Here is a 24801-nt window from a genome sequence, read left to right as displayed (position 1 = left end):
ACTTAAAGACATCTGAGGAAATAAAGATCTCAATAAAGGTAAATACAAGGACAATTATAAAAAACAGTATTATTGCAAAACTGGTTTTTAACTGCACTTTTTATTTTCAATATGATTCAAGACACAAATAGATTTAAAGAAAAAAAAAATATTAGTAGAAAAGCTAGTATTACTGTAACTTTGGTTTGTACTCCAAATCTGTTTTTTTCTGCAATTTAAGAGACTACTGCATAACATCAACAACCAAAAGGGGTTGGGATGGAGCTACAAATGAGCAGAGTTTTTGTATGTTATTGAAGTTGGGTTGGTATAAATTCAAATTAGAGTGTTACAACTTTAGGACGTTAAACGTAATCCCTATGGTAACTACAAGGAAAGTAGCTATAGAATATACACAAAAAGAAATGAAAGAACTTTAAACATTTCACTATTAACAATTGTCTCAGCACAAAAGAAGACATTAATATAGGACATGAGAGACAAAAACAGCTATTAAGTCATAGAGAAAACTAATACCACAATGGCAGAAGTCCCTCCTTATCAGTAATCACTTTAAATCAGTTGCATTTCTATACATAACAATGAACAATCTGAAAAAGAAAAACAATTCAATTTACAATAGCATCAAAAAGAATAAAACACTTAGAAATTAATCAAGGAGGTGAAACACATGTACAATGGAAACTAGAAAACATTGCTAAAGAAATTAAAGAGAACATAAATAACTGGAAATACATCTCATGTTCATGGATTGGAAGACAATATGGTTAAAATGTCAATACTACCCAAAAGACCTACAGATTCAATGCAATCCCTATCAAAATCCCAAAGCTGTTTTTTTTTTTTTTTTTTTTTTGCAGAAATAGAAAAACCATCATAAAATTCATATGGAATCTCAAGGGATTTGGAATACTGAAAGCAATCTTGAAAAAGAAGACAAACTTAGAGGACTTATACTTCCTGATTTCAAATTTCACTACAAAGTGACAGTAATCAAAACTGTGGTATTGGCACAAAGACAGACATACAGATGAGTGGAACAGAACAGAGAGCCCAGATACAAACCCTCACCTATATGGATAAATGATTTTTGACAGGGGTGCTAAGACCCTTTGGTAGGAAAGGATAGTCTTTTCAACAAATGGTGTTGGGAAAACCAGATACCCACATGCAAAAGAATGAAGCTAGACCCTTACCCTAACACCATATACAAAAATCAGCTCAAAATGGATGAAGTACCTAAATGTAAGACCTCAAACATAACTCTCAAGATGAAAACATATGACAGAAGCCTCATGACATTGAATTACGCATTGATTTACTGGATATAACACCAAAGGCACCGGTAACAAAAGAAAAAATAGGCAAATTAGACTTTAAGAAAATTTTCAAATTTTGTGCATCAAAAAACCCTGTCAACAGGGGTGCCTGGGTGGTGCAGTCAGTTAAACGTCTGACTCCTGATCTGAGCTCAGGTCATGATATCACAGTTCCTGAGTTCGAGCCCCACATCGGGCTCTGCTGATGGTACAGAGCCTGCCTGGGATTCTGTCTCTCCTTCTCTCTGTTCCTCCCCTGCTTGTTCGTTCCCTTTCTCTCTCTCTCTCTCTCAAAATAAATAAATAAAAACTTAAAAGAAAACCCACTGTCAAAAGAGTAAAAGGGCAACCCACAGAATGGGAAAAAATATTTGCAAATCATATACTTGATAAGGGATTAATATCCATAATATATAAAGAACTCCTAAAAGTCAGCAACAACAAAAACAACCAGCCTGATTGAAAAATGGGCAAAGGATTTGCTTTGTTTTGTTTTGTTTTTAAAAATTTTTTAATGTTTATTTATTTTTGAGAGAGACAGACAGAGCATGAGCAGGGGAGGGGCAGAGAGAGAGGGAGGGAGACACAGAATCCAAAGCAGGCTCCAGCCTCCGAGCTGTCAGCACAGAGCCTGATGCAGTGCTCGAACTCACAACCATGAGATCATGACCTGAGCCAAAGTCGGATGTTTAACCAACTGAGCCACCCAGGCTCCCCAAAATGGGCAAAATATTTGAAGACATTACTCCAGAGAAGAAGTATGAATGACCAGCAAGCACAAGAAAAGGTGCTCAACATCACTAATCATTAGAGTAATCCAAATCCAAACTACAATGAGATATTATCTCACACCCGTTAGGAGGGCTACTATCAAAAAACCAGAAAACAACAAGTGCTGACAAGGAGGTGGAGAAACTGGAACCCTTGGGCATCATTGGTGGGAATGTAAAATGGGTACAGCCATTGTGGAAAACAGTACGGCAGTTCTTCAAAAAATTAAAAATAGAATTACCATACGACCCAACAATTTCTTCACTTCTGGTATATACCAAAAAGAATCAAGAGCAGGGTCTTGGAGAGATATGTGTACACCCAAGTTCGCAGCAGCATTATTCACAGTAGCTAAAATGTGGAAGCAACCCAAATGCTCATCAATAGATGAATGGACACGGGAAATGTGGTATACACATATAATAGAATATTATTCAGCCTTAAGAAGGCTGAAGTTCCTGAAAGAAATTCTGCAATATGCTACAACATGAATGAACCTCATGCATGGATGAAGACATTATGCTAAGTGAAATAAGCCATCACAAAAAGACAAATACTACATGATTCCACTTATTTGAACAAGTACTTAGGGTAGTCAAAAGCAAAGACAGAAAGTGGCTACCAGGGGCTGGAGGTAGGGGAGAATAGGAAGTTATTGTTTAATGGGTATGAAGTTTCAGTTTTACAAGATGAAAAGAGTTCTGGGAATGGATGGTGGTGATGACTGTACAACAGTGTGGATGTATTTAATACCCCTGAACAGTGTACTTAAAAATGGCTAAGTTCAATGTTATGTTATATGTATTTTACCAACAAAACCAAAATGAAAACCACCACCACCACCACCACCACCATGGAAACAGAATGAAGTAACAGGGGGAATAGATATAACATTGATAATTAACAAAATTAGCCATAAGTGGTAAAAGACTAGGCTTAAATTTATGATTTCATTGAGGGGGAAAAAAAGAATTAAAATGTCAAATGATTATTAACAATTGAAACAGCTTTGTATTGGTCAGTAATCACCACAATGGCATCTTGGACTTATTCATGTAACCCTTGTCCCTGAGGAACTCCATATGTTTCCTACATATATTAACTTTTCTCACAAGGTTAAATGAGACATTTTCCAGAGGATATCTGCACAAAGTAAAGGAAAGAAATACAGAATATAGAACCTCCGAATGAACCCTTGGGCCAAGTACTATGCTAAATGTGTAACATACGTGCCTCATTTTCTCCTCCCAGAGACCCTATGAGGGGGGATTCAGAAAGGTTAGGTAAGCTTTATTTAAAGGCCATCATGAGAAATGCAAACTGAGTCTCGTCAGGTTCACTAAACCTGAGTGTGCTGAACCGAAGAGACTCATTAACCCAGTACTCACCCGTTATCAAAGAGGTTTGCAAGAGCAGGCCTTGTGAGCAGTATGTACAGTGAAACAAACAAAAAGGTCTCAATACTGAGGTCCACATGGTGAAGTCGTCAGTGCTAGACCAGTAGAAGAAGGGAGAGAAAAAGGAGGGAAGGAAGCAAGAGAGAGGCAGAGCTTTGGTCACTAGGAAATAACTCCCAAAGACTTACAGGAACTAAAACCACGTCACCTAGGGTATTATTCCCTTTAATTCAAATATCAGTTCACAGATGGGTAGCTTAAACTCAAGGAAATTCAACTTTAAAGAACATGTATGCAACATACTTAAGTCCAGAATATATTCAAACTTGGTAGGGTATCATGTAGCCATTAGTTAACATTAGGATGTGCTCCTGAATATACAGATTTCTAACTCAATCCGAGCTTATTTCTAGGTCTTTAACCATTCTGTAGACATCCCCCCCAAAAAGTGGTGTCACAACATTATTATTAAGCAAAACACTAAAAATACCAAAACACAATGGAAGCTATTCTTATTTGAGCACATATACAACTCCCATTGTTATTAAGAGAGCCAAGCACACACTCATTTGGAGGAAAAAAAAAAGAAATACCGTGTAATGCCTCAGAGTTATTATAAGTGATGCATTAGCTTCCTACGACTCAATAAAAAAAAGCAGAGACTGGTTAAATTTACAGTTTTCAAATATGTACATGTCCAATCAAATTATTTATTTTGTGTTAATTTTAACTTAAAAAATTACTCCACATGAAATGGTTGCATCACTGATAGATTAGATCATAACACTCTTTTCAGAAAAGCAAAGATAAGTTTAGTAAGTTTAAATAATATACTAAATAAAGGTTCCCTTTCACATCTGAGAAAACATGTGAGTTAAAATCAAGTATGGGGACTTCTGGAGTCAGTTTCATAATTACTTATGACCCCACAAGCAGTAAGAGCAAAAATTCTTTATAGGAATTGTTTTTTTTTTAATTCACAATTATGTGGCTGCGTACATATTCACCACTAGCTATGCAGATCATAAGGGCTGAAAAGCAAATAGGTACACTCTCTGGATTTTGAGACCTTGGTCTTTCTTTGAAGAATGGGTGTGGTAGTGGTGGGGGAGGGGGCCCTTAAAGCTGGAAGAGGCCTGGGAAGCTCACCCAAGACTTTGATTTGAAAAAGACAGATAAACCAACATTGGGTCCGCTTACTGCCTGGTTGCAACAGTGGATGTATTTCTTTTACCGCAGCATGTGTGTGGAGGGGGTTGACGTGATTTTTAATCGGATATTACCAAAATGAGTTTACAACACTTTTTGTTTTTCAACTAATAATTTTATTTATTTTTTGTTTACTAAAACATCTTCCCCCCCCCAGTGGACAAAGACTTGGGCCCTCTAATGGCTTCGTACGAGTTGGTTTTTAAGACCTGGAAACTGATTGGGTGATAGTTAATCTCCAAGATTAAAATCACTTAGTGAATATTGTATTGTTCCACTGTTCTCACTGTCATTTTGGCATTTGGGGCCTCGCTCTGCTGCTTCTGCTGGTGCACTTACCAGCTAATGAAACCTAGCCCAGGAGCAGCTGCCTGAATCTATGTCAAACTGCATCTGGCACCCATCTATCTTCCAGCCATCTAAATTCACCTCTGAAATCATACAAAAGCAGCGCAGAGCTCCCTGCAGCCACACCAGCACACCGGTCTTTGTTTCATCCAGACTGTAAAGCAATTTTAGACCTTTTGTTTTTTTAATTTGCCACATATTTTAGAGCGGCAGCTTTTGAAAGGAATGACGGAAAAGTTGTTTTTGCTTTTTCGTTTTTTTGTGTTTTTTTTTTTTTTAAATCATGAGACTGTCAAGTCTTAAAAATATCCTGTTAAAATTTGGTAGACCATCATTAGCACAGTTTTGGCTGAAACAGTACATTTAGGGGCTTGCCAGTAGAGACACACTGGTGCCGACAGATCCCAGACAAGGAGGCGAGTCTGCTTAAAATTCTTGAGTTGTCACGGTTATTAAATATGCTGTGCCACAAAACCTTCCAGTACTCAAGGTTTGCTCTGTATCGGCTCTGCTAAATTATCAAAAATGCTGGTTTTAGCAGGAAAACACTTAACATGTGAACCCAAGGAACATTATTTTCAAGGGTCATTGTATGAGAAACATTTTCCTGAATGAATATATATTTAATACATATGGAATACATTTATTTAATAGATATAAAATGTAAACATTTTACAGATGAACCTTTTTCCAAAAATAATAATTAGTTGGATCAATCTCAAACAATTGACTCTTCTCCTGCCCTCCTGATGATAATGACCTTTATAAGAGAATACTATTTTCTTCTACTTCAATGGCTAAGGCTTGTGCCATTAAAAAGGAGTGTAACAGGGGCACCTGGGTGGCTCAGCTGGTTGGGCTTCCGACTTCAGCTCAGGTCATGATCTCGTCTTTCTTGAGTTCGAGCCCCGCTGTGCTGACAGCTCAGCCTGGAGCCTGCTTCTGATTCTGTGTCTCCCTCTCTCTCCCCCCAGCTTATGCAATGTCTCTCTGTCTCTGTCTCTCAGAAATAAACATTAAAAAAAAAAAAGAGTGTAACAAAAAAAGAAGAAGGGAAGGGGGAGAGAGAGAGAGAAAGAAAAGAAAGAGAAAGAAAGAAAAAAGTGTAACAAACATGTACTAAAGGATCTACAAGGAAAGCCAATCTCAGATGATGCCTCAAGCAAGCTTTGCTCTTAGATTAGAAATAAGTGAAAAAATGGTGGGGTGTCTTTTTTTTTTTTTTTTTTTTTTTTTTTGCTCATTCATTGATTTTATTCTAATATATATGTTCCAAGCATACATATATATATATATAACCAATTTCTCTTTAGACAGTATTCTGTCTGCATCCTATACTTTCTTTTTATTATGCATTTACCATTCCAAACTTTTTGGGTGTACAGTTCATTGGCATTAATATTGTACATTCATATTGTTGTACAATGTACAACATTCATATTGCTGTACAACCATCACCTCTTATCTGTTTCCAGAAATTTTTAAAAATACTCTCAAACAGAAAGTCTGTACTTACTAAACAATAACACTCCATTCCTTCCTGCCCCCAGCCTCTGATAACCTCTATTCTACATTCTGTCTTTATGAGTTTGACATTTTAGGTGCCTTATGTAAGTGGAGTCATGCAATATTTGCTCGTTTGTACCTGCCTTATTTCACTTAGTATGTTTTCCAGGTTCACCTATATATATGTTGTTGCATGTATTAGAATTTCATTTCTTTTTAAGGTTAAATAATATTCTGTTCTATGTATATACCACATCTTGCTTAACCAGTCATCTGTCGGCAGGCATTTCAGTAGCTTCTACCTTTGGCTACTGTGAGTAATGCTGCTCTGAACATTGGCATACTAGGATGCGAGTTCCTGCTTTCAAGTCTTTTGGGTATGCCCTAGAAATGGAATTACTGGATCATATGGTAATTCTATAACCTTTTGAGAAACTGAAGAGTAGCTTTTTAAAACAAAGCTCCTAAAACTTAAATTTGTCCTTGTAATGAGTCATACATCAGTTTCACGACTAAAATTCTCCCTCTCTCTAGTGAGGAGGTTACCAGTTCCCTCCATGTTACTAAACCCAGTGGTCATCCTCAGTCCTTTTCTTACTTGACCTGCACAGCTGATCGGCCGATCACTCCCTCCTCCTCCAGGAAACGCCTTGTCCACTTGGCCTCCAGGATCCCACCCTCTTGGTCCTGCTCTGTCACTGGCCACATCATCTCAGCCTCTCTCAGCTGGTTCTTCTCCCTCTCCCTGACCTCTACAGGGTTCCTGGGGTTCAGTGTTTGGAATGCTTCACTATACACCTTCCTGGAGATCTCATCTAGTTTCATGGCTTTAAATACCATATAAATGCTGGCAACTTGCAAACATAAATGTCCAGTGTGTATACTTCTCCTCTGAGCTCCAGACTGGAATACCCAACTGCCCATTCAACGTCTCCACTTAGATGTCTCAAATTCAACATGCACTCCTCAACTTCCTCCCAAAGCTGCCCCTCACCGCCCCCCCCCCAGATTTCTCTAGTTCAGTTATTGGCAACACCATTTGTCACGTCTTCTGCTCCAAAACCTTGGAGTCATCACTGATTCCTCTTTCCTTCATACCCCACATCCAATCTGTCAGCAAATCCTATTGGCTCTGTCTTCAAAATCTAAATACAAACGGATAATTTCTCATACTTCAATTGCCACCACCCCAGTCCACTTTTTGCCCTAAAGTACTGAGATAGCTTCTGAAGTACTCTTGCTTTTACCCTGTTCCTCTACTGTCTATTCTCAATACAGCAGCCGGAACGACCCTTTTGAAAATGTTAAGTCAGGTTGTGTCACTGCTCCACTCAAAATCCTCCAGTACCTCCCCATTTCACTTGAAGTAGGACCCAAAGACTTCACAACATCCTAAAGCACTCTCTAAGCTCTGCATTCTCATTGTTTCTCTAATTCATTACCAAACCACTCTCCCTCACTCATTCTTGTTCCTTCCATGCTGGCTTCACTTCCTTGCTAGTCCTTGAACACACTAGACACCTTTCTACCTCAAAGCCTTTACATTGGCTGATGCTTTTGCCTGGAACTCTCTTCCTCCCCGTACCTGCATGATTTTTCCCTTAATTCCTTCAAAATTGTTCAAGTGACACTGTCCTTTGTTTTTAAACCCTGTATAAAATTGCAAATTACAACCCTCTCGCTCTTGCAGTCTTTTCTGTATCCCCAAATGCCAAACCCTGAGCAATCCTTTAAAACTTTTTTTCCACAGCACTTAGCATCTCCTCATATATTATATAATTTATGTATTATGTTCATTGTCTTTTGCCCCAGTTAAACTGTAAGCTCCATGAAAGCAGGAGATCCCCCACCCCTCACCTACTGATTTTGTTCACTGTTGTATTTCGGGCATTTAGAAGAGTGTCTATCATGAGGCAGATGTTCAATCGATAGTTTTTAAATGAAGAGGTCAGCAGAGAGACCCCCTTCATTTTGGGATGTGCCTAATATGGCTACATTCAAATGTTCAGCCTCTCTCCCTTAAAGCAACCCACAAACAGTTTTTAAGCACCTCCTATGAGTCAGCCACTGTACTAGCTGCTGGTGAAATACAGTTATCCATCCCTTCCTTCATGAGGTTCACAGTCCCATGGAGTTCTCAGGAGTTCATAATTTTCAATTTAATTTTTTGAGATAATTATATTTCCACACGCTGTTGTAACAAACAACACCAAGAGATTCCATGTACCCTTTACTCAGTTTCCCCCCAGGGTGGCACCTTACAAAACTATAGCACAGGATATTAGCATGGATATAGTCAGGATACAGAACCTTTCCGTCACCACACTGATCCCTCGTGTTGCCTTTTGATAGCCATATCCACTTCCCTCTCTTTACCCATCACCTTCCTTAACCCCTGGGAATCACTAATCTTTTCTCCATTTCTGTAATTTCGTCACTTCAAGATCATTCTATGCATGGAATTATACAGTATACAACCTTTTGGGACTGGCTTTTTTCACTCAGCACAGCTCACCCAAGTTGTGGCACGTATCATTCCTAACTAGTATGCTGAACATACGAGTTAGTTTCACCATTCACTCATTGAAGGATCTCAGCTGTTTCCAGTTTGGGACTACCATGAATAAAGCTGCTATAAACATTCATGTACAGGTTTGTGCATGAACTAAGTTTTCATTTTTCTGGGATAACTGCACAGGGGTGCAACTGCTGGGCCGTGTGGTAGTGGCATGTTTAGCTTTTCAAGAACCTGCCAGCCTGTTTTCCAAAGTGTCTGCGATATGTGACATTCCTACCAGCCATGTATCTGTAACCTACTTTCTCAGCATCCTCGCCAGCATTTAGTGTTGTCACTATTTTTTTTTATTTTAGCCATTCTGATAGATCCGTTTGTATCTCCTTGTGGTTTTAATTTGCATTTCCCTAGTCTAATGATGTTCAACACCTTTTTGTCATCTGTATATATCCTTCGGTGTAATGTCTCTTCATGTCTTTTGCCCATTTTTAAATTGGATTGTTTGGTTTTTTTACTGTTGGGTTTTGAAAGTTCTTTATATATTTAGATATTAGTCCTTTGTCAGATATTTTCTCCTACTCTGCAGCTTGTTTTTTCACCTTATTAACATAGTCTCTCATAAGGCAAACTTTAACTTCGATGATATAACCTGTCATTTCTTCCTTTCACAGATCATGCATTTCATGTGTACTGCAATTTATTCTGTAATGGATCAGAGTCTTAAATGAGTCAGAGTTTGCCAGACTGAGAAAAGGGAAAGAAAACATTCAGGGCTAATGTATCAGAATGCTGATACTAGCTATGATGCCAGTGGCTTAAAATATATGAGAACTGCAGAACTCTCTGACAATCCTATACTTACAATAATACTCTATATGTATAACTTCTTTATAAGAGGATGGGAAGTAAGAGCTCTGTGTTTATAATATCAAATATTTGGGGCTTGGCTAATATAGACACTTTCTATAAAAACAAGGAAATTACTAATGCCAAGCTCTCCGAGATAATATACAATTCTAGATACTAGAAATGGAACTCCGAAAGAATTTTTCTGTACAAATAATGTGGTGGTAATTAGATTTAAAAAAATTTTTTTTAATTTTTACATTTATTTATTTTTGAGAGACAGAGACAGAGCGTTAGCACGGGAGGGGCAGAGAGAGGGAGACACAGAATCTGAAGCAGGCTCCAGGCTCTGAGCTGTCAGCACAGAGCCCGATGCGGGGCTCGAACCCACAAACCATAAGATCATGACCTGAGCCGAAGTCAGACGCTCAACCGACTGATACTCAACCAAGAGTATTCTAAGTAGAGGGGCTTCTCCTTTATTTGACAGGATCATGTTTACAGAATGCTCTACAAAATTTTCTAGATAATCAATGAAGCTTACCTCTTTCAGAATGCCAAAACGCTTTCTCTTCACCACAATGGAAGACTCTGGATCATCATTACTAAATCTAAGTATTTTACTATGTGGTAATGTTGTTAAATGAGCAAAGCTTTGGGGCTACCTTTCGGTTGCCCCTGTATCAAATTCCTCTGAACTGCCAGCTTAGTTTTAGCTTTGGCCTTCTGTACCTCCCTATTTGTGACTGGACATTCTGCTGTCGATTTTTGCAGCTGTCACGATGCCTACTTCTCGCTATACTTCCTCCTAACCTGCAGTGGTTTGGGAAGCCCTGTAACTAAGCTAATAAGAATTCTATCTGTCTAAATTAAGAGTAATAGGCTCTGAACGAGGACATGATTTTACTCACCTCTGAGTAAAATGCATTAGTGCATTTCATGCGATAATCATTTTAATGCTGTTGAAAGCTTTGGGCAGAGCCTTCCAGCTTCCCCCAATATGTATTCTTCCTTTTTTCAGGAACAACGTAATTTTTAGTTGAGCTCATGACTGCTCGGCCAAAGCCTGAATTTCCTAGCCTTTTTTGTAGCAGGTGGGGGTGGTGGTGGCCGCATGACTATGTTCTGGCAAATGGGATAGAGCGCTTAAATGACGGCTTATGTGACTTATGTGTTGTGTCCATCTTTCCCCCGAGTCTGTGCTCCCTTTCCAGTGGCTGTTTTCGTGGGTGTTGCGCCATCCTAGCCAAAGGTAATGCTCCAGGGTAGTGAAGTGAAAAGATAGAAAGGGATATGATAACAGTTCTAGTGTATTGTTCCCTGGTCCTTTATCTATTACATCTTTGCATATCACTAATATTTTCAAGAAATGCCATCACATTCTTAAAATGAAATGAATTCTAAGTTAAAATACATACTATGTAGAACTTTCTGAGAGGAATGTTGTGGTAGGCAGCCCCTAATATGGTCCCCATTGACTCCCGCTTCCTGGTATTCAGGTTCTTGTGAAATTCCCTTCTCTTGAGTATAGGCCGACCTGGTGACGCACTTCTAACAAACAGACGCAGCAAATGTGACGGGATGTCGCTTTCAAGATTAGATTTACAAAAAGATTGTGGCCTCCATCTTACTCACCCTTTCTTGCTCAATTGCTCTGATGGAAGCCAGACGCCATATTGTGCTATTCTAGACAGAGGCCCACAAATCAAGGAATTCCTTCCAACAGCCCATGAGGGACTGAGGCCTTCATTCCAACTGCCTATGAGGAACTAAATCCTGTCCTCCTGTCACTCACCAGGTGAGTGAGCTTAGAAGTAGATCCTGCCTCAACCATGTCTTCATATGAGACCGCAGCCCTGCTTGGCACTGAGAGACACAAACACAGAGGCACTCAACCAGGTTGCACCCAAATTCTTTACTCACGGAAACTAAAATGATAAATACTTATTGTTTTAAACTAAGTTTTGGGGTAATCTGTTATATAGCAATTGATAATTAATATAGCTGTTCTAAAACAGAAATATCAATGATAAGAGGTCATAGTTTCAAAAAGTCATACATAAATTTCATTTCATGGTTTTGCTATTTTTATACATACTAGAAATTTGTAGGTAGTGCTCATGTGAAAAAGAAATACATAATATAGACTATGAAAATAACTTTATCTTTATACAATTGGACACTAGCAAATCAGATCTTTGAAGGTAACCAAACAACTAATTTTACTAAATATTTTGCAACTAATGATTTCATATCAAAACAGTGATCTCTATGACATAGTCATAAAGATTTCTTACTCTTTTCCACCAAAATAAAATAGTATCTTGATTATAATATACTTCAGGATATTATATATAATGCATATATATAATGAATATAATATAAATCAGGATCAAGCTCTAATTGTGTGACATTTATAAAATGTTACAAAATCCATGAGATACCAATAATAACAAGTATATTTCTGAATGTTCAGATTTGGAAATGTTTAATGATTAGTAATGTAAATATTTGTATCTTGGTAATCCCAACTCCCTAAGTAGAGAGCAATCAACTTTTTTTCTCCAGATTCATTTTTTTTTTAACTTAAGTGGAGCAGAGACATTTTTTTAACAGGTTTACTGAGATAGAATTCACATATCATACAAACCATCCATACAAAGCATCTAATTCAATGGCTTTTAGTATATTCGCAGAGTCATACAATCAACTGCTTTTTGCACTTGGTGTTTTGAGAGGCCAGGACGGAAAGAAAATAGAAGGAAGGGAGTTTTACGCAATCTGCCACCCTTTTCAAAGGCTAAAGCCCCATCTTCCAAAGTTAAACTGCAGGAATTTTCTCAAAGTTTATTCTCCTTCAGACAACTGGCCCAAACTCCTAGATTCCTTTTCAGCCTTTAGTTTACGGACTCTGCCCTCCACGCCTGCAGCCCTACATTTGCTCCTGGCCACCAATCTTTCCCCTTCCCTGTAGCTGCAGATTCAAAGCACATGGTACTCTCTAGCACAGAGCTCCTGTAGAGTGTGTAAAATGCCACAAATGGGAGACAGGTGTGCTGAGATGCTGATCCGTCAGTCTGCAGGGCAGTCACAGAGGGGCCCAAAGCAATGGCAAGTCTTCAGCCAGTGCCTCGGCTCGTGCTCTTCAGTATGTTTTATGTGTCACAGCATGAAAAAGATCGTGACACATTACTCTAATTTGACTTACTCGGTGAACATCGACACCAACTAGGTTCCATTACGCTGCGAGGTACTGGGGCAACAACAACAAAAAAAAAGACAGTCCCTTTGAGTCTGAAAACGGGACATATAAGTAATTACACTGTGACGTGAGCTCCAGAGTAATGGTGTCACAGATCGCAGCAAAGAAAGCTCCTAGAACTGGTTTGCAAAACAAAAGAGAAGAGGGAAGAAAAAAAAAAACACAAACAAACAAACAGGTGAGAAATGGCCGCCTCTAGGTGAGGAATTGCCTTCTCAGGGAACCTGGAAGGTAAGTGCCACCTTCTGTACCTTATCACCCTATCCCACCACCAGCACAGTGCCTGGCTTATTCTAGGTAGTAAACAACTTGGCTGAAGGAACAGAGTTGACACGCCTTATGCAATGTGACCCAATAACCAAGGGTTCTCTTTTGCCAGACTCTGCAGAATTACAAAACTGTTGGAACATGTGATCTTTGTCTTTAGTCTCCCTTAATTGATCCTTTGGGGGGACTCCTATGAGCTGGTATTTCTCAATTCTTCGTCAAATGTAAGCGTAAGAACTCATTTAATTTAATTCAAGAAATAATTAATGATTGCCCACTATGATAGAAAGCCTTTTACTGGAAAATTAACAGATTTCACAACACTCATTTAAAAAAAAGCCACTATCTGCCAAATAAACTTGGTAAGAAAAACTAGGTTCTAGGAAAGTCATGCCCTTTTTTATCTTTTTCCTTTCTTTCTTTTTTTAAATGTAAGGAAGAACTTCTGAGAAGAAATAAACAAGAACTGCCCTGCCCAAGAGGAGACACCTAGGAATGTTAAGAAAGTAGGAAAGCATAGTAGAGAACTTGAACTCAGAACAGGGAAACACTTATAACAAATCAGAGAGAAAAGCAAACTGAGTGCAACGGTCACATTCCTTTTATATATCCCTGGTAATTTGTGATGGCTTTAGACTTCATCCTCTGCAACAATGTATCGTAGAATTCAAGTTTGCTTGGTGTTTATTTTCCATTACCTTTTAACTTTTTTTAAATTTTAGAGTGAGAGAGAAGGGGGGAGGGAGGAGAGAGGGAGGGAGGGAGAGGGAGAGAGAGAGAGAGGATGAATGAATGAATCCCAAGCAGGCTCCATGCTCCCTGCAGAGCCCGATGCAGGGCTTTATCCCAAGACCCTGGGATCATGACCTGGGCAGACATCAAGAGTCGAGGCTCTACGGACCCAGCCACCCAGGTACCCTGTTCCCATTATTTTTTAAATACAGCTCCAGACAATCAAAAACAAGCCCTCCTACTAGAGAGCAAAAAAGAAAACTACAGAAAATACAAAGTGACAGCTATAGCACATTCTATTTATTTTGAACTACAAAAAATACCACTGATGAACAGCTGTCAAATATAGCAAACTCAAAAAAATGTAGAAAGAGGACATGCATACAGGAAACAAGAGTGCAAAATAATAAGAAGTGTAACTATTACTCTGTCACACTTAATCCCTGGGATCCACAGCACTTAAGGAATTCCTGGTGGCTGAATCTATACAACAGGAAGAGTAATACTGCTGTCCTTAAAACTAACTCTTCTCTGGGCTGGCCAAAATTTTCCTTCTAATTGTGAACATTGTGCCCCATCTAATCAAAGCAACAAAATTCCCCCAGAAAAGGAATCCTCATAAAGTTTTCCTTGAGTCTGCCCTTGCAATTGATTACAATCTCCTGCTTGCGGTGAAAATTCATACTTCAGAGGGAGGACTATCAAAACCAGAAACTATTCTTGAGAAGCAGGTGGACAAGCATATTACAAACACTATGAGATGATTAAATGAAGTTAAAAATTGAATTTGAATTCCACCTGTAACCCTGAACTCCTAATTTTGGTTGTCTTCCTTCCTCCACCCCCACCCCCTACGTGAAGACACCTTTTAAAAACTCTATTAGAATGTAGCAGAACTGACAGGTTTGGTTTTAAGTATTTCTTCCTGTATCTGGCAGGGTCATAATCAGTGAGGTGTTTCAAAAGATGAAGAGCAAAAGGAAACTGAATGAGGGGGCTGGATGATGTAATTTGACTCTAACAGAGAACCTGTAAAATCCATGAACAGAATATCAGACAATGAATAATCAAGAAATGATTTAAAAATTTACCAAATATCCTAGTGATTACGTGTGAATTTTACCTGATTTTATTTTTTCCTTGGGCTTGAATGCATTATTTGCTGAATATTACAAGTAAGTAATTTATTATCTTCCAATTCTGATAAAACTGAATATTGAAGATCACTTTCACTAAGGACAAAATGATTCCTTATACATTCTTGCCTCACTTCATTCTTTGCTTTAGCAAAAGTGTTTTTGTCGTGGGTAACACTACAAATCGTGGCACAGATTATTTATCAATGGATTTGATAACTGAAGAGATCAACTATTAAAATTATGCCTCTTCATTTGGCACATTTGGTTTTGGTCTCTAGTTTTCTTTTGGCAGGTATTAGTTCATAATGGTACCGAATAACACTTTGCAGGAATGTATACTTTGAAAATATGTTCCTTGTAAATGAAATTGATAAATGCTCAATATGTACTTTTCAACATCTTTAACTGGATTTTCCTGGAACTTATATTATTGCTTGTAATCTCAAACTTTTTACTGTCTTCTATGCCTTTTTTGTTCAAAACTGAAGACAAAATACAGAACTTTCAAATTGTGGAGAGTTTCTTCTTCTTCTTCTTCTTCTTTTTTTTTTTTTTTTTTTTTTGCAAATACTCTCTCTCTATAACTCATTATCTTTCCAAGGAATCTTTCTGAAATAAATTGATCATAACTAAACTTGTATCTGAGACCTGTTTAAATAAATTTTATTATAGCTCAATGCCTAGTTCTCAAAATAATGCCATGTATTTTAAATAAAAGACAATTAAGGAGTCAACTTTTTAGTTTTCAAAACTTCATTTTAAAAGTGTACTGTACTGTATTTTAGGGATGCAACAGGAATAAGACTCATGATACATTTAATCAATTTTATTGTTCTTTGCCAAGAACCAATTTTTTTTTTAACGTTTATTTATTTTTGAGACAGAGACAGAGCATGAACGAGGGAGGGTCAGAGAGAGGGAGACACAGAATCTGAAACAGGCTCCAGGCTCTGAGCTGTCAGCACAGAGCCCAATGCAGGGCTCGAACTCACGGACCGTGAAATCATGACCTGAGCCATCGGCCGCTTTAACCGACTGAGCCACCCAGGCGCCCTGCAAAGAACCAATTTTTATTTCACAGTTTTTAAAATATTCTTTGCTCTTTTTTATTTATTGATTTCTCTTTATTATTTTCTTCCATTTACTTTGGGTTTCATTTGCTCTTCTTTTCCTAGTTTATCCAGGTAGAAACTTAAGTCATTGACTTCGGATCAGTTTTCTTTTCTAGTGTAAGCATTTAAAACTATGCATCTCCCTCAGCACTGCTTAACCTGCGTCTCACAAATTTTAATACACTGATTTCATTTTCTTTAAGTTCAAAATATTTTCTATTTTCCCTTACGATTCCTTTAAACCAAATGTTGTTTTAAAACTGTAGAGTTCAGGGGCACCTGTGTGGCTAGGTTAAGCATCCAACTTTGGCTCAGGTCATGATCTCACAGTTCGTGAGTTTGAGCCCCACGTTGGGCTCTGTGCTGACAGCTCAGAGCCTGCAGCCTGCTTTGGATTCTGTGTCTCCTTCTCTCTTTGCCCCTCCCCCACTTGTGCTCTGTGTATCTCTCTCTCTAAAATAAATAAACATTTTTTAAAAGTTGTTTTTTTTTTTTTAAGTGTAGAGTTTAATTTCCAAATACTTGGGAAATCTCACAGGTATATTTCTGTTGTTGATTTCTAGTTTGACTCCATTGTGGTCAGAGAATACATTCTCCATGATTTCAATCTTTAAAAATTTACTGAGACTTTTTCTACAGCCAAGAATATAGTCTATCTTGGTGAATGCTCTAGTTCACTTGAAAAGAAGATGTATTCTGCTGCTACTACTAGGTGGAGTATTCTATAAAAATCAATTAAGTTGGTTGATGGTGTTTCTCAAGACTTCCAGTTCTGATTTTTTTGTCTATTTGTTCTATCAATTTTTGGGTAGAGAGTGCTGAAGTCTCTAACTCAAATAAGGATTTATCTATTTCTGCTTTTAGTGCTGTCAAGTTTTACATTATATAATTTGAACTTATATTAGTAAGTACATACAGATTTAAAATCTGAATGTCTTCTTGATAAAGCAACCCTTTTTATCATGCTATTAGGTCTATTATTGTGTAACAACCCTAAAATTTAGCAGCTGAAAACAGCATTTATTTTTTTAATATAATTTATTGTCAAATTGGCTTACATACAATAAATACTCAGTGTTCATCCCAACAAGTGCCCTCCTCAATGCCCATCACCCATCCCTTCCCCCCATCAGTTTGTTCTTGTATTTAAGAGTCTCTTATGGTTTGCCTCTCTCCTTCTCTGTTTGTAACTATTTTTCTCCCCTTCCCTTCCCCCATGGTCTTCTGTTAAGTTTCTCAAGATCCACATATGAGTTAAAACATATGATACCTGTCCTTTTCTGACTGACTTATTTCACTTAGCATAAAACCCTCCAGTTCCATCTATGTTGCTGCAAATGGCATGATGTCATTCTTTCTCATGGCCAAGTAGTATTACATTGTATATATAAACCACATCATCTTTATCCATTCATCAGATGATGGACATTTAGGCTCTTTCCATAATTTGGCTATTGTTGAAAGCGGTGTTATAAATATCGGGTACATGTGTCCCTATGCATCAGCACTCCTATATCCCTTGGGTAAATTCCTAGTAGTGCTATTGCTGGGTAATAGGATAGTTCTACTTTTAATTTTTTGAGGAACCTCCACACTGTTTTCCAGAGCGGCTGCACCAGTTTGCATTCCCACCAACAGTGCAAGAGCATTCCTTAAAAAACAGCATTTATTATCTTACACAGGTTCTGAGGGTCAGAAATCCAGGGACAGCCTCAGTTCCTCAGCATATGAACCTTTCTACAGAGAGCAACCAAGTTGTAAGCTACAGTATCTTTTATCTCTTCCATCATATTCTATTCATGGTCATTAAGTCCAACCACTACTCAAAGGGAGAATTAGCCTCCACCTCTTAAAGAAAGGAGTGTCAAACAATTTGAGTATACACTTAAAACTATCACAATCATTAGGAAATGTCTCTCTTAATCCCTAGTGATATTTCTTACTCTACGATATAATTTGCCTGATAATGATATAGGTACTACAGCTTTCTTTTGATTAGTGTTTGTATAGTTTTTTTTTCTATTCTTTTACTTTTAACCTATCTGTCTTTATATTTTAAGTGTATAAATAATATATAACTAGAGATGATATTATATAGTTGGGCCCTTCTTAAAGACAGTACATATAGTTGAGTCTTGTTTTTTAATCCAGTCTGATTCCTTTTAATTGGATTGTTTAAACCACTTACACTTAATGTAATTATTAAACTAGGTTGGCTCTAAGTCTAGCATCTCATCTGTTCATTGTTCATTTTCCCTCTTTTCTTCCCTTCTTTTGGACTGTGTGTATTTTACTATTTCATTTCATTTCTTTATTAGTATTTGCAATATGCATTTAAACTTAACAAAATATACCTTCAAATAATATTATACACCTTCACACATATTGTAACAACCATTCCTGGTACTGCTGATGCCATTCATTTTTCTTCTACATAAGTAATAAGACCCACAATATAATCTATTTGTTTGCTTTGAATAATCAATTGCTAAGAGTATTTTTTTTTAATATTACATGGGGAAGTCTTTCCTATTTATCCACATATTTACCACATCTATTCTCTTTGTTCTTTTGCACACGTCTAAGTTTCCATCTGGGATCTTTTTCCTTCAGTCTGAAAATTTTCCTATTATATTTCTTGGTATGCAGATCTGCTGGCCATAAATTCTCCCACTTTTGTTGTTTCAAACATTTATTTTGTCTCCATATTTGAAGGATATTTTCACCTGGTACATTTCACCTGGGTACATTTTCCTTCAGCATCTAAAAGATGTTATTTCACTGTCTTCTGATTGTGTAGTTTCTGATGAGTAGTTTATGATACTTAAAAAAAATTCCCTGTATGTAAATGTCTCTTTAAGTGTCTTTTTTCCTTCTGGCTTCTTTTAAGACTTTTATCTTCATATTGGTTTTCAACAATTTGGTTATGATGTACCTTGGTGTGGTTTTGTGTTTGTTCTGCTTCAGATTCATCTAGTTTCTTGAGTCTGTAAGGTTTAGTTTTCATCAAATTTGGCTATTTTTGTCCTTTATTTTGTCTAATTTTTTTCTCCCTCCATCCTTAGAACTTCAAAATTACATGAATATCAGACTACTTCTACTGTCCCACAGGTCACTGAAACTTTCATCTTTCTTTCTTTCTTTCTTTCTTTCTTTCTTTCTTTCTCTTTTCTTTCTTTTTTTTTTGTTTGCAGTCATTTTTCTCCATGCTTCATATTGAATAGTTTCTGTTGCTATGTCTTCCAGTTCACTGACCTCTTTATTCTGCATTTCTAAACTGCCAAGAATCCCATCCAGTAAAATTTTCATTTCAGACATTTGTATTTTTCAGCTCTAGAAGTTTCTGTTTTTAAGTGTCTTCCATTTCCGTCCTTATTTATGGTTATGTTTTATTTTAAGTCCTTGGTCATATTGATAATAATTGTCTACTAATTCATCATCTTAGTCATTTCTAGCCCCCCCCCCATACTGAATAATTTTTTTCTCCTGATGACGAATCATACTCTCTACTGCACATGTCTAGTCATTTTTTATTGAATGCTGGACATTATAAATGTTGCACTGTTAAGTGTCTGGGTTTCATTGCCTTCCTTTAAAAACTGTCATTTTGTTTTGACCAGCATTCAAATTACTTGCAGATCAACTTGATCCTTTCTAGGCTTGTTTTAAACTTTTGTTAGGAGAGCAGGGTTTCTCAACCTTGGCTCTACTGATATCTTGAGCCACATAATTCTTGGTTGTAGGGGGCCTGCTTTGTGGATTACAGGTTGTTTAGCAACATTCCTGGCCTCTACTCATTAGGTATCAGTAGCAACTCCCAGTTATGATGACACAGAATGTCTCTAGCTATTGCCAAATGTCTTCTGGGGGGATAAAACTATCCTTGTTGAGAACCATTGGTGTAGGGTAGCTTTTACTCTAGGGCTGGTTTAGACCTATTTCCAAGATGTGACCTTTCTGGTACCTCTATTGAATGACCCCCTGGCTACTCAGAACTCAAACAGCATAATGCCATAGGTGAGGTCTGGGAATCATTAGCTTACAGGTCTTCTCAGTTCTTTGGTGTACAGAAAACAGTTAACATAGCAGGCCAGATTGCTATCTTTTGAAAGGCCTCCTGGAAACTTGGACTTCAGAAGTGTTCCCAACATACTAACTGATAAGAGTGGCTCACTGGGCCTACAACGTTTGTACAAACAATATGGTTTATGCTGAACATCTGCTTTCTTCACAAAAATCTGGAATTTTGGTATGTGTCAGGTAGAACACGCCTACATGACCAGCTCCTAATAAAAACCCTGGTACTAGCCTCTAATGAGCTTCTCTGGTAGACAACATTGCACACATGTTACACAGGAAACTGTGTCCTATGTGACTCCACTGGGAGTGGACTCTTGGAAGCTCACACCTAGTTTCTTCCAGACTTCACCCCATGTACCTTTTCCCTCTACTGACTTTCTCTTTGTATTCTTTCATTGTAATAGATATTAGCCAGGAGTTTGACTATATGCCAAGTCCTATGAGTCCTCCTAGAGAGTCATCAAACTGACAGGGATCTTGGGACCACCAACACAACCAGCTTTGTGGAGTTTAACCACAGACATGCATAGCTTAGTATTCAGCAACAGATTCCAGGGACCCCTATGCAGATGTCTGCATAGCTCCCCCTCTCCAGTACTTGGCCTCACAAATTCCAGTCTCTTCATCCTCATTGAACTCTAGTCTCTCTCTCCTCAGCTTAGCTACAATGTGGACAAACAGTGCTCCAGGCAGAAACCTGTGATGATCTCAGGGCTTACTCCATTTTCTTCTTTCAGAAATCACAGTCCTACACTGCCTGCTGACCAGTTATGCATCTGCAAAGAACCAGCCATCCATAGTCACTAACACTGATTATATTCCCTGTTCCCCTATTTATCAATGCTTTATTTTATTCATTTTGTCTACCTTTTGATAATCTTTTTACTTCTTACCCACATCTCATTGAATAAGACTATTTCCAGCACTCTGTCCCACATGCCTCTTTATCTGAATCCTATTCATTTATTCAACAGATATTTATTATACCTACTATAAGGGAGCCTAGTGTGGTAGTTAAGAGCACGGAGTCTGTAACCAGGATGCCTGGGGTCAAATTCTGTTTCCTCCCCTTAATAGCTATGTAGCCTTGGATCAAGTACTTAACCTCTCTGTGCCTCAGTTCCCTCATCAGTTAAATGGATACGACAGTATCTCCCACATAGGGTTGTTATGAGGGCATGTGACCCCCTCAACAACGCTGTGTGGGAGATACTGTTAACAAAGTTCTTAGAACTGTCCCTGGCACGTAGGAAGATCTACAGAGCACGACGACAACGACTACCACTACTACTAATGCAAGCATCGTCGCAGATATTGGACAAAAGTAAGGCATAGTCCTTTTGTACAGGAGTTTAGAACCGATCAGAGAGCACACAAAAAGGAATTATGTAATATTTCAGTAGTTCAAATAAGTACTGTAACATAGCATTTACTGAGCACTAAACAGTTTTATCTTCCACTTAATCTTCATAGCAACCCCCCAAGTTAGAGAGGATGATGTCCATTTTACAAAGAAGGAAACTGAGTACTTGAGGGTTTACATAATCATCCAAGGTCATACAGCTGCTATACAGCTGGGATTTATACAGCATGCTACAGTTAATGGATGCACCTACTGGTTGCTAGATGAGACCACTGGAGACTGTGGCTACCCAGGGCTACCCACCACTGCCCCCCTTCTCCACTCAAGGCCTGAGACGACTGGATATAAGGTGTGAGGAAGAGAGCTGGGGTTCCAGTTGAGATGACAAAAGCATGGAGAGAGATGCCACAAGCGGAGACAGAGCATTTAGGAGGGTAAACTGGAGTCTGGGGAGAGGTAACAAATTTAACTCCGGATATGCTGAGGCCTGCAAGACAAAAGAATACTTTGTAATACCTTACTGGACACTGGATAAAAGGTGTTACCCACTATCTCCTTCTCTTACCTTAATTAATTACCTTTAGTGTTGTTTTCAACCCACATGTTCAAAGTCTTCTGGATGTATGAAAAAGAACACTACTGAATATGTTTGGAGCAATATGTCTATGAGTTTGGGGGAAAAAATGGAAGGGCAAGAAGAAGGGTTGGACTGAAAATTATCAAATTTTTAGAAAAAGTGACACGTACACACGTACACAGCTTCTGCTGTGCCCTTACAATAAGAGCACAGTCAGCAAACAGTTTTTAAAAGTTAAGTAAACAGGTGGTAACCAAACAATTGGATTTACTACGTATTAGGGAAGGTAGAATGCAATTGTGCAACACTGGAATTTGACCAGACCATTGGGGTCAAGCAGTTAAATGTAAAAGGTGCTTCTGATTGCCTAGAATGTAAAAATGACTGCCATCTCATGCATTAACACAAAATGTCTAATCATACTGACTTTCATTTCAGTTTTTCCTTAATTCTGTAAGTAATCAACCACATTTGGGCAAGTGGTACACTGAAGGACAGAAGAGATAACACCCAAAAAAGTATACATGGGAAAAATCTTTTAATTAGTGATTTTGAAATAGTTCAGTATGTGTATTAACAACAGTAGTTCTGTAAAAAAAAAAAAAAAAAAAAAAAACATGTGGAGAATATACCAACATTTAGTTTATGTTTTCACAAGTATATGCTCACTGTCTCATAATGAAGTACACAGAGCTCAAAACAGCCAACGCTACAGAGTGCTTACACTGACTGTTAACCATTACAGAAGAGGTTGAGAGATATTTGCTAATGACTACCATAAAAGGAATGGATGACTAAGAACGGAGAGGATGTGTGACTAAAAAGTCCCACTACAGTTCTTTGAAAATTCCCTGAATAACTAGGCATGCCAAATGTGGTCTGTCATAAAATTATTTGATGCTAAACTCTGTAGTTAGACAACAAATGCATGCTTTGCCCAAAGGATAAAGCCCTTGTGTAAATCATTCAATTGCAGAGTGCCAAAACAGCAAGACCACTAATAAGTGAAAGTGTTAATCAAATTAAAGGGTGGCCCCAAGTTCAAATGCCGCTAGGCTAGATTAGTCTAACTCCACAGATAGTTCCTTCAATCCCTAGGGTGCTGGACTACAGTGCAGTTACCGGGCACATCAGGCTCCTGCTGTTTTCTCCTAGACCTGAAAATGTACAGAAAGTTTCTCGCAGATCTTCAAACACTAGAATAATCCAAGTCAACACATTACGGCCTATCTTTGGTAAATCAACCTCTTCACCCCAAAGGCTCACCACAGATATACTCAAACTGCAGCTATCAAGAGAAAATCCCAGTACACAGGTGGGAATGTATTATATTTCTTTCATATACTCACTGTCTCTGAACATGCTGACACAATTGATTTTCCAAAACACTGTTATCTTCCCCCAAGTAATAATTCCAAATTGTAATAGCAATGATACTAGTTACTATATAAACAACATCATTTCATTCTTAAACTCATGAAGTAGGTATTACATCATTTTACAGAGGGGGATACGTGCTCATGGTCACATCATTTAGGATCAAATTGAAACTCAAGTTTGACTGACTCCAAAACTCATGAAGTTTCACTACGCTTCACTGTTTCTTGATATTTTTCTGTTTGTTGCCAACATTCCCGGTAGAAAATACATTGAGCAAGTACTGACTCAAATGGGGAAACAGTTTTGAATGACTACAGAAATACCTTGTAACACACAACAGTGACTTTTCATGCCATGTAACTGAGAGTATAAGTACTTTTCTTTTCAGCTTTATATTTTTGGCTTTCCTAAACATGTTTATAGCACGTTATCATATTTTAATAACATGAGTTTTTAGTAAAATATACGTCCCCACCTTGTATGAATCTTGCATCTCTAAGAACCCATGTTCTATATATACAATAAAAAAGAAAAAGTTCTTTATTCCTCTACACAGCTGTCTTTCATTCAGTATAACTGATTCAAAATGAAGGATGAAACTTACTTTCCTTATTAGGATTTTAGTATTTCCTCTACCTAGTGACTGATGTACAGTAAAAAAAGAACTTATTTAATAAAAGGACATTTTAATTTTCTGGAACAATAAATTACAAAGTGGCATTTTGCTCTACTGAATAAATGCAGAATCCTTCATTATTTTATGCAGAATAAATGCAGAATCCAGCATTATTAAAAATGTCAAATACCGGGGCGCCTGGGTGGCGCAGTCGGTTAAGCGTCCGACTTCAGCCAGGTCACGGTCTCGCGGTCCGTGAGTTCGAGCCCCGCGTCGGGCTCTGGGCTGATGGCTCGGAGCCTGGAGCCTGTTTCCGATTCTGTGTCTCCCTCTCTCGCTGCCCCTCCCCCGTTCATGCTCTG

At 38.0% G+C, this 24801-nt stretch overlaps 1 protein-coding gene across 5 annotated transcripts in view; it reads right to left on the bottom strand.

Annotated features, from left to right (window-relative positions):
* SERTAD2 (SERTA domain containing 2) overlaps nucleotides 1-24801 on the bottom strand; it is a 114916-nt gene that overhangs the window by 44170 nt on the left and 45945 nt on the right. For 2 of the 5 annotated variants that reach the window (XM_040458260.1, XM_040458264.1), the window contains exon 2: nucleotides 3479-3582. The exons of the other annotated variants lie outside the window; for them this stretch is intronic. The gene's annotated coding sequence lies outside the window, so the exon portion shown is untranslated. The remainder of the gene's footprint in view (nucleotides 1-3478; nucleotides 3583-24801) is intronic. 5 annotated transcript variants of the gene reach the window in all.

The sequence above is a fragment of the Herpailurus yagouaroundi genome, unplaced genomic scaffold (genome assembly GCF_014898765.1).
Source record: "Herpailurus yagouaroundi ecotype Mexico unplaced genomic scaffold, PumYag 221, whole genome shotgun sequence".
NCBI lineage: Eukaryota > Metazoa > Chordata > Mammalia > Carnivora > Felidae > Herpailurus > Herpailurus yagouaroundi.
The sequence above is the reverse complement of the archived record's forward strand: the minus strand, read 5'-3'. Positions and strand labels throughout refer to the sequence as shown.